The following is a 12448-nucleotide window of genomic DNA, read 5'->3' on the forward strand; positions in this document are numbered from 1 at the left end:
AGATAGTGTCCAATATTCATTTTTTTCACTTACGTTTAGAAGTTTTAAGCTGAAAATTTTATCGTACGACCTCCCACAATGAAAACAACTCATACCGTATAGTCAGCTTATTAAGGCATCGACATAAAAAAGTGTGAAACAATTCATACGAGAAAAATAACGGCCAAGTTATACAATACAATATACGAAAAACAAATATGACAGACATGAACAATCGACAGCCACTGGATTAAAGCTCCTGACTTGGGACAGGCACATACAGAATGTGGCGGGGTTAAACATTTTTGCGAGCGTTCGACCTAACCTGGGACAGTGGTGTTATAGTACAACATAAGAACAAACTGTAAAATTCATTTGAAAATGACTTATCTCAATACATCGGCACGAGGCACAAATTAACAAACAATTAAAAAAGAACCGATATAAAACCGGTTTAGGTTTACCAGTAATGAAACAAATCAATAGTTTTAATTTTGGTTTGTTAAATTGCCCAAACAACGCTAGGAGGTTTGGTAACTTTTTTTAGGAATCAAGAAACAAGTATAAAACCAGTTTCTTTAAATATAGTTTTTATAGCAAAACATTGAAGGTTCATCAAACCTACTAGAAAACGAAACGAGTTTATAGGCCACTAGTACGCACTTAATTTAATATAAGTAATTGTTTTATTCACTAAATACAAACTGTTCCCATGCAGTTTTGTTTGCCCTCTTTACGTACTAAGATAAAACAAAAATATATATACCTGGAAATTCTACTGTACGCCAGCCAAAATAATGTAATATCTTGGAGCTCTTCCATCAATTTAAATCAAAACCCAAAACTTTCTTGACGGAAGAAGGAAGAATTTGCATTCAATGACTTTGTACTGCTAACAAAACAAACAATGCTTACCTAATCTGGTGATTAACTTTCAGATTGTAATTTCCAAAATTAAAAAAATGTCATGTTGAATATTTTACAAAACAATTCGCTAAAACACATGGTATTATCAGATTTATAAAAGTAACAATGTTCATAGTCAAAATTGAAACATACCAAGTTAATTAAACAATAATCAGAATGATTTATTTAAATCCAAACGATATATACCAAGATATATATAGTTTCAGAACAAAACTTTTTGATTTAAGACAAGAAAAAAAATATATAGGAATCTTCGAATTCGTCAGTGATAATTATGTCTGCCATCTTTAATATCTAAATTTATTTTCCAATTGTAAAGAGTATGGAACTGTCTTATTTACCAGACTTTGTGCATTTGATGCTTTCCACAAGAATGCAAGCAGATTTTTTTGTATATGTTAACGAGACATTCGACTTTTGTCCCACTAGACGTCGTAAGTACACACCATCACTCAGTTATTTCAAAACTACATATAGTCAACTGATATAACAATCAAAATAATAACTCAACAGCATGGACGTCGAATTTAAATAGACAAGGGAAGCCTTTGAAACATATGGTAATATCAGACAGGTGCTACCTGATGAGACCACGAAGATTGTTGGTTTTTGTACAAGTGGAATTTGCATGGTTTTTTGACTTATCGTCATTTATTGGTATCAAGATATTATTCAAATTCTTAGAAAAATCTATGCTCCTAAGATACAAATTTGAGGGAACCAAGCGCACCTTGATGACGTTCACACAAAATTCCGAAAAAAGCTAAATCCCGTAGAAATTTTATCGCCGCCATAATGTTAAAGTTTTATCCGGTTCATAGTGTATAGACAATTGACCATTCTATCATTGTTACAAAGTTAAGAAATGAAAACAAAATATTTCTACTGTTACACATAAGCAGATACTGTTACGATCATTAACCTTTTGGTGGTTGTAGTACTTGTTGTTCTATTTCTTCTTCTTTTTTGTTCTCATACAAGCTTCTTTGTCCATTTCTTTAATTTTTATATTTTATATTACATTGACTTGTGATATTTGACAGGAATGTGTATTACCATAAGACTGTACAAATGTTAGTCGCATATCACTATGACTTTAAACTTTGACCGTAAGGTTGAAATAATTGGTTTGTTGGGATATATTCTTGTCCGGGTACTAACTTGTCTATCCTTTTCATCAGACGTGTGATATGTTTGATATATTTCCATCATTCAGAATGATGTGTCACATATCATTTTGGGCTTCTGAACTTGACCATTGAAATTAAGATACTTTTATATTTTCTTATTTCGGAAAGTTTTAATATCTACCCAAATACTTATATATGCTTGCTTACCTTTGTAATTCCTATCAGTGCAACTAAGGGTTTCGACTGGTGTAATGACTAACCCAATATATCATTAATTGTCAACATCTAATAAATGATTCAAATCCCATCCCTAAACTGTATATATTCTTAAGAACTATGTCAAGGACCTTCTCAGTGCAACTAGATGTTGTCCTGGGGAACATGTTCAGTGATTGTTAAAATTCTTGGAAACCGTTTAGCTCCCAATTCTTAAACGAAGTTGAGTCGTTATTGTTAGGAAGAGATCTTTACAGTGCACCACAGTTGTTGTTCCTGGATGTCGTTTTCTGTCCTTATTTATTGTAGATTGTTAAATATATCAACTACAGGTTCCAATGAGACTGTATTGATTACTTAGTACCTGTCCTTTGGATACAATTTATATAATGTAACAATAATAATTGGTTTGAATGTAAACTGTGTGGACCAAAACTTTGTCTTGCTGGTCGTTTTTACTGGTCAGAGTTTGGTCTATTTATTATAGTTTTAACGATAAATGACAAAAATGGAAAACAAATGGTTAAAATTGTGATTTAGAGGCAACTACATGAGTTGATTGACAGTGTACACCTCCATGGCTTTCAAATATTTACGTTTGAGCTTTCCTGATGAAGGTAAATCTTTAAACAACATCTAATCACACAAACACTGTAGCAAATTTTTTTAAAATTTAAAGTTGAATAAAGATTAAATTGTTAAAATTTTGCAAAGTTTTAAGGAAGAACAACTGTCATTTTTAAATGATGCAACTTTTAATATTAAAAATGCTGTATATGTGTCCTCTGCTTGGGATAAAGACAGTTGGGGATACTTAAGTAAAGAAGAATTAATTAACTTTATCTTAGTCACAATGTCATTCATATTAGAAAAATGGAGCCATATGTGAAGATTTGAATGTTTTTCGTAACTTTGTTATTATTTATATTAGCATTTCAAGTTGTACAGCAACTAAGTAAGTTTAGCTTTCATAAATCAACACAGGACACAAGCTCGAAAACCATGTCTCCGATTTCTAATATCATGTCACTATTACGTAGACGTTCCCTTGACCGTTTAAAAAGCAAATGTTCAAAATTATTTCATTTCATGACTGGACATTATATGATATATAAAAAAAATATTTTAGTATTGTTTATTGTATATGATCTTGTTGAGGAAACATACATATATTTAGCATATCTTAAGCTGACAACAACGCTTATTGTAGAATTAGAATGGTGCAATAGTCTTCATTTCTCTTCCAAATATGAACATTTAAAAACATTCAGGTCAGTGTGGTTTTACCGACATTTTTAAATGCTTCCTGTCCCCATTTCCTTCATTATTGTACTTCATTTGTCCTATATTTTTTTTAATTGACAATGTTAAAGCTATTTAAATATGATATCCCTTACATTTCCTAAATAAGACGTCTAATGATCTACCATAATATGCTAAGATGGATAAAGATAAAATCGTTTAAGTTCTGTAAACACGCAAACTCAGCTGACACGTTTCAAAAATCATAAAGATATACATGTATATACGAAATGAATTAAGGAAGTACGCATATGTATACATATGTTTAATACTATATCATATTAATCCTGTATTGTGTTCAAGTACAGTCGTATTGGGTCGAGGTTAGTGTTATTGGATCGAGGGCCAATACATCTGATCTAGCCCTAAAACGATTTTACGAGAACATACAGGATTGATATGAAAGCAACTATTTGATGACATCTTTATTAACCAATGAATTAGAATAACTTTCAAAAGCTGACTTAGGATAAACATGACTGAAGAATGACTCATACAGGATCAATACAAACTATTTGGGTTAATTATCATTTTAATGCAAGGAATGTTGAATTTCCTTAAATATGAATATTGTGCGATGAATAACCGTTATATTCATCGGTAAATTAACCCTTTGAGTCCTTCGAATTTTACACGAGTTATCTCCTATCAAAATGGCATCACTGTCGTATGTAAACAAATGCCAACGGCCAGGTTGAAGTCCTTGTACTGGAGTGACGAAGAAACAAGTACTAGTATTTGATATCCTTCTGGTGCCGAGGATAGCTTCCACAAACGGCCTTTTTCAGGCCACCAAAATTTTTACAGAAAGAGTCATTTGTTGTACATAATAGGCATTTTCAGCCACAAAATTATACTCTGACGTAAGTGCTTTGACAATTTGTTACTGCAGTAAGACATGTACAAGAGTTTCTTTAACATGTATTTTCAATTATTCGAACTTTGGTATAATTAAACGAAGCGGTTCATATCCACGATTGTCAACCTACACATTTTGTTTACTTCAGACTGCGCCCTTAGAGAAATAATCTTTACGATTGACAATTCTTTGTATACACCCTTTCTATGGTACATAATTGTATATATTCGAGGAAAAAAATTGCATAACATATGAAAAATAACAACAACTCTAACATCAAACTTGTTAAAATCTAAATTTCGCGTAATACACGAATTTTCTGACATCTTTTTGAACCAAAAAACCGAAGTTTTAATCCTATTAAGACCAGTAAAAATTCTGTATTAACCGGTTTTTCGGTATAGGACATGTAATAACGACCAGTTCTCAGACACATGGAATTGTATCAACTGGACATTTCATAATGTATTTTAAGTCATTGCTTAATAATTGTTAATACAAATTAAGAAGTCTTTATTGATAATAATAATAATAATAATAAAAATAATAATGATAATGATAATGATAATGATAATAATAATAATAATAATGAAATAAACAATAATTTTGTTTAAAGACGGTGACTCAATTAGCATTCACTAACTAACCTGTAAGCCTTAACAGAACAAAAACAACCTAAATTATACACAATACGCAAATATTATAAATAGAAGAGACATGTTCCATATCATTTATTGTTACAAAAGCTACACATTTTCTTTTATAAGTTTTTTTGTTTTGTTTTATGATAACAGTTATCAACGAATTTTCGTTCATGCTTTTTATTTTATTCGCTGAATGATTTATATATTATGTGAGATGAGTAAACGTAATAATCGTTTCAAATAAATCATTTTCTTTTTGGTCATAAAACTAAGTGAGACTCGCCAAGGTTAATTCTATTCTGGTTGCAAGGCAATAGAAAATAGACTTGTTCGTCACTTGTGAATAGCCTAAATATAATACAGGAAAGGGAAAACGTTAAATTCAGAGAAAGTGTTTCGGTTTATATCGTAGTCTCATAGCAATAGCTGGTAACAAGTATGTTTGATTGTGTTATTATTTCAACTTAACAAATGCAGGTCTGAAACGTAGATTGAATACTAGGTTTTCATATGATTGAAAGTCGATGTACATGTTAAATAGCGTCAATGAGACAGCTGAAAATTAACATCACAAGTTATCACAAGTAGGCATCAAAATGTCACCAAATAGTTTTTAACTATAAACTTACGACACACAAACACTAAATGTTGAAGAGACACTGACGATATTCCTGACTTAAGACAGGGTTTTAATAATCATGTAGCGGGGTTCATCTTGTTTTGTATGCCCTCAAGCCTTTCATCAACATAAGAAAATTAAAACACAAGTGCCGTATAGACTGATGTTAGTGTAACACGAGGAGTAACACATTTCCACATTTTTGTGCAATTTAGAGTTTCACTTGTCCGCATAAAAATATAGTACGTTAAAAATGCAAGCTTCCTTAAATCTATTTACCAGATTATTTTCCTACAAACTTAGAACATTGTTAGAACGGTTCTTAAGTGTCAGGTGAAGCAACTATTGATCAAGTTCAATGTGACGGTATTCAACTGTGGTCTTTATCTGACTGGTGAGTTTTTTCTTCAATCATCAAAATAGTCATGCGTATATTTATCAGTTATTCACCACATAGACGCCATTATGGACCTAAGTGATGGAAAGGATAATTTTGAAATGTATGAGGACGGAGCCGAGTCAGATTATTTTACCAAATGAAGAAAATAATATTTAAATCAGATCCTGCTGCCACATTATGTTCCCTGCTCCGTTGAATTTGCATGAAAAGATTCTCAAACAGTTTGTTTAATCAATTAACAAAATTATGAAATACAAGAAATCCTATCAGAGAGTTACTCACCTCCCCTATATATCTGTGTATAAACCTAACATAACCTGTATTTGCAATAGGAAATGAATTTATTTTTTTTGTTAATGGAGATGGTATCATTACAACCGCTTCAATATACGATTGAATTCTAGACCCTAAACAATTGAAGAGTCACATAGATCTACCAAATCGGTAAATCTGTAAATTACTTGCCCAATGTATAGTGTTGACCACAAACAAAACCGTAAAATTGAAAACCCATTAAAAGTGGCATAAAATAGCACTGGGAAGAATGAGAGTCATAAAGCATAACCATTATTATAACCAATATATTATGTTCGCAATTTATTAATATTGTTAGCTTAGTATAAATTTTGATAGATTGTGTGTAAACTATACTTAATAGTCAAACTATACTTAATGTGTAAACTATACTTAATGGTCAAAAATTAGTATGTCTAGATCTGAATCTGTCAGACTATATAACCTAAAATTGTCCTTAAATTGAGTGACAGTTTTTTTTACTTTTCTATAATTTTGATATATAATTGTCCCAAAATTAATACACTACACTGTAAAAATATTTTTTGGATAGAGCAGATGCTAATTTTTGTTAAAATATTTTTGTTGTTATCTGTTTTAGATAAATTCACTACTTCATAACTGTTTTCTCGGACCAATGTTTGATATATACATGTCTTGTTTTACTGACGTCATTTTGTCGGGCTTTCCAATATAGTTTTTATAAGAATTCTTCGACTGTTTTATAAATTGTTTATATATTCTGTTATTGTTACTCTTATTTAATGTTATGACTTTCGGCCTCATGTATTCTTCTCATTGCACTTTAATTAATCATGATTTTACGAAATGGAAAGAAAACATTATACAATTAAAAACCAATTGTTCAAAGAACAATTGACGGTCTTTCCACATCAATTTTCTAAATAATTGATATGAAGCTCTGTTCCCGCTTTACAGGAATCTGGAAAAAAGTTAATAAAAAGTAAGTTATCAATCAGTGAGGAAAAGGACATTGAGTGAATCATACATGTGAACCTCACGATGGGAGTACAATATTCCCTTTTTCAGTTTTCAAAATCCTGTGTATAAAAAATATCATGAATGAAAAAATTTCAGGCACCATTTATATATACTTTTGCCTGTAAAAAGGAAGATAATTGGCTACTTCCGGTTTAGAAAATGTCACTTCCGGTCTCATATGATAGATTTATTTACACTGATTCCAAAAATATATGGTTTATATATACTTTTGCCTGTAAAAAGGGAGATAATTGGCTACTTCCGGTTTAGAAAATGTCACTTTCGATCTCATATGATAGCTTTATTTACACTGATTCCAAAAATATATGGTTTATATATACTTTTGCCTGTAATAAGGGAGATAATATGCTACTTCCGGTTAATAAAATATCACTTCCAGTCTCAAATGATAGATTTTAAAATGTATGACCATTCAAAAAATATATGGTTTCTATGTACTCCTACATGAAATAAGTGCAAAAATGACTACTTCCGGTTCACTCAAGGTCACTTCCGGTTGACATTTTTCAAGGTCATATGTCACCCAACATTTTGCAAAAGATCTTATGGCTTTATCATGTACCAAGTTGGAGTAATAATCAATTAACCTTAAATTGAATCATTTCAGGGACAATAACTCCTATAAGATATCATTGGATTGTTTCAGACCAAATGTATCATATCTTAATCACAATTAAGCAAACATTTTGCACTAGTTCTTTAATTTGTAATTTTAAAAGTGACAGAGGAGATCAAATAACAAGGAAAAGTCAAAATTTAGAATATGACCTTGACCTTTGACCTTGGCCTCAATTTCATTTAAATGAACCAAGGAACTCGAATCAATATACCTTAGGTCTCTATCACTTACCATTCATGCTATACATTTATATATCCCTTATGTCAAATACAGAAGGGAAAATAACTCTCATATGGAGTTTACGTATCGCTTCGGTCAAAATTGGACAAAACATCCTGAGGATATAACGAGCAATTTGGTGAAATAAATTTGTTGCTTTCTTTTACGGTTACGGAGGAGATGCATGCACAAGGAAAACAGTGTTCGGGGAGATAACTCCTACAAAGAAAAGTATTCGGTTAAGCAGGGTCAATTTCAAAGGCGCATCAACTGTTCGATATCATATACGAAACATTTAAGCGACATCTTGCGAAACAAAAACTAATCGCAAGAACAAAATTTGGCGGAAGAAAAAAAAATTAAAAACCCATTGTTCAAAGAACAATTGAAGGTCTTTCCAAATCAATTTTCTAAATAATTGATAGGAAGCTACTTCTGGTTTACTCAAAGTTATAAATAGCGTCAAAGTATAGATTTCTTCATACTGATACAATAAGTAAATGGTTTTTATATACTTTTGCCTGAAGTAAGGGAGATAACTGCCAACTTCCGGTTTAGACAATGTCACTTCCGGTCTCATATGATAGCTTTATTCACACTGATTCCAAAAATATATGGTTTATATATACTTTTGCCTGTAATAAGGGAGATAATATGCTACTTCCGGTTTATAAAATATCACTTCCTGTCTCAAATGATAGATTAATGTATGACCATTCAAAAAATATATGGTTTCTATGTACTTCTACATGAAATAAGTGCAAAAATGACTACTTCTGGTTCACTCAAGGTCACTTCCGGTTGACATTTTTCAAGGTCATATGTCACCCAACATTTTGCAAAAGATCTTATGGCTTTATCATGTACCAAGTTGGAGTAATAATCAATTAACCTTAAATTGAATCATTTTAGGGACAATAACTCATATAAGATATCATTGGATTATTTCAGACCAAATGTATCATATCTTAATCACAATTAAGCAAACATTTTGCACTAGTTCTTTAATTTGTAATTTTAAAAGTGACAGAGGAGATCAAATAACAAGGAAAAGTCAAAATTTAGAATATGACCTTGACCTTTGACCTTGGCCTCAATTTCATTTAAATGAACCAAGGAACTCAAATCAATATACCTTAGGTCTCTATCACTTACCATCCATGCTATACATTTATATATCCCTTATGTCAAATACAGAAGGGGAAATAACTCTCATATGGAGTTTACGTATCGCTTCGGTCAAAATTGGACAAAACATCCTGAGGATATAGCGAGCAATTTGGTAAAATAAATTTGTCATTTTCTTTTACGGTTACGGAGGAGATGCGTGCACAAGGAAAACAGTGTTCGGGGAGATAACTCCTACAAAGAAAATTATTTGGTTTCGCAGGGTCAATTTCAAAGGCGCATAAACTGTTCGATATCATATACCAAATATCTAAGCAACATATTGCGAAACAAATATTTATCGCAAGAACAAAATTAGGCGGAAGAAAAAAAAAAAAAAAAAAACAATTGTTCAGAGAACAATTGAAGATCTTTCCACCAAAAACCATGAATTTTTATATGAAAGTAGTAAAATTAGGTTAAAAATGTCATTTCAATGGTCAAATGATAGCTTATTGTACGCTGATTCCAAAAATATATGGTTTCTATACAATATTGTTTTCAATAAGGGATATAATTTGTTACTTCCGGTTTGAAAAATGATACTTCCGATACGATCTGAATATTTACTTGACACTGATTCCAAAAATATCTGGTTCTATATACTTTTATATTAAGAAAGTACAAAAAATAGCTACTTCCTGTTTACACAAGGTCATTTCCGGTTGTTTTTTCAAGGTGAAACGGTTTGATACCTATTGCCAAAAGTCTCATGGCTTTATCATGTATACATATGGGGTAAAAGCAAAGGTCAAAATCTAGAACGTCAAATTAAGCTATGACCTTGAGATCAATTTCAAGGTCATAAACCAAGGACCTCAAATCAAAACACCATAGGTTTTAATTATATTTAGTTAATGAGTTGTATCACCATACGCGTATTTTTACATACAAGAGGGGAGAAAACTCCCTTTTACGCTCAACGTATACTTGCAATCAAACTTTACGTGTTACGATATCTCGCAAATAACAATTTAGTAAAAATAATTTGTTGATATCTTATACGGTTTTTGGAAATACGTGAAAAAAAGCCAAATTCAAAATTTAGAATATGACCTTGACCTTTGACCTTGACCTTATTTTCATTTTTTTGGACCAAGGACCTCAAATCAAAAGGTCCTAGGTCTCTATCACTTATGGTTTACAAGATAGAAATGCATATCACTTATATCAAAAGCATAAGGGGAAATAACTCTCATATGGAATATTCATATCGCTTCGGTCAAAATATGACAAATCATGCAAAGGATATAACGAGCAATTTTATAAAATAAATTTGTCGCTTTCTTTTACGATTACGGAGGAGATGCAGTCACAAGGAAAATAGTGTTCGGGGAGATAACTCCTACAAAGAAAATTGTTCGGCTTTGAATGGGTGAAAATAAAAAGCACATAAACTGTATGATACTATATAAGAAATATTTAAGCGACATCTTGCGAAACAAAAATTTTACGGGAGAACAAAATTTGGCGGAAGAAAATAATAATAATTAAAAACCAATTGTTCAGAGAACAATTGAAGGTCTTTCCACCCATAAAGGTCAATTTTGATATTGAAATATTAAAACTCAGTTAGATATATCATATTAAACGTCAAATGATAGCTTATTGACACTGATTCCAAAAATATATGGTTTCTATACCTTTCTTTATAAATAAGGGAGATAAATTGTTACTTCCGGTTTGAAAAATGTCACTTCCGGTTTTATTTGATAGTTTACTTGATACTGATTCCAAAAATATATGGTTCAATATACTTTTACATTAAATAAGTACAAAAAATAGCTACTTCCGGTTTACACCAGGTCACTTCCGGTTGGCTTTTCCATAGTCAAGTGGCTTGCCACGTAATGCAAAAAGTCCCATGGCTTTATCATGTACACATATGAGGTAAAAGCAAAGGTCAAAATCTAGAACGTCAATTTTACCTATTACCTTGAGCTCAATTTCAAGGTCATAAACCAAGGGCTTCAAATCAAAAGACTATAGGTATTAATTGTATATGGTTCATGAGTTATATCACTATATGCTTAACTTTTAATAAAAGAGGGGAGAAAACTCCAATTTAATGTTAGCGTACCCTTTTAACCAAAATTTATGTGTTACGACAAGTCGCAACTTACAATTTAGAAAAAAATATGTTGTCGATATCTTAACGGTTTTTGAAAAGAATTGAAAATAAGCCAAAATCAAAATTTAAAATATGACCTTGACCTCTGACCTTGACCTATTTTTCTTATTTTTGGATCAAGGACCTCAAATAAAAAAATCCTAGGTCTATATCACTTATGGTTTACAAGATAGAAATGCATATCACTTATATCAAATGCATAAGGGGAAATAACTCTCATATGGAATATTCATATCGCTTCGGTCAAAATAGGACAAATCATGTAAAGGATATAACGAGCAATTTTATAAAATAAGTTTGTCGCTTTCTTTTACGGTTACGGAGGAGATGCAGTCACAAGGAAAACAGTGTTCAGGGAGATAACTCCTACAAAGAAAATTGTTCGGCTTAGAATGGGTGAAAATAAAAAGCGCATAAACTGTATGATACTATATAAGAAATATCTAAGCGACATCTTACGAAACAAAAATTTTACGCGAGAACAAAATTTGGCGGAAGAAAATAACAATAATAATAATCAGAACAAATACAATAGGTCTTTCCACAGAAAAGTGGAAAGACCTAATAATCAGAAGAAAACCAATAGGTCTTTCCACAGAAAAGTGGAAAGACCTAATAATCAGAAGAAAACCAATAGGTCTTTCCACAGAAAAGTGGAAAGACCTAATAATCAGAACAAATACAATAGGTCTTTCCACAGAAAAGTGGAAAGACCTAATAATTGTTCAGAACAGGAAAGAAAAGAGTTGGGTGTGTGCCAGTGAGACATATTATGATAAATATGATGAATTAGAATGGTTAAAAGTGCAGATTTACAATATAAATCAATTGTTTTAAAAACAATTGTTAGACGGTCTTTCCCCTCCAAAACATGAATAATTGATTTTTTGATTGATTGATTGGTTGGTTGGTTGGTTGG

Source organism: Mytilus californianus, unplaced genomic scaffold (assembly GCF_021869535.1).
Source record: "Mytilus californianus isolate M0D057914Y unplaced genomic scaffold, xbMytCali1.0.p SCAF_11, whole genome shotgun sequence".
Lineage (NCBI taxonomy): Eukaryota > Metazoa > Mollusca > Bivalvia > Mytilida > Mytilidae > Mytilus > Mytilus californianus.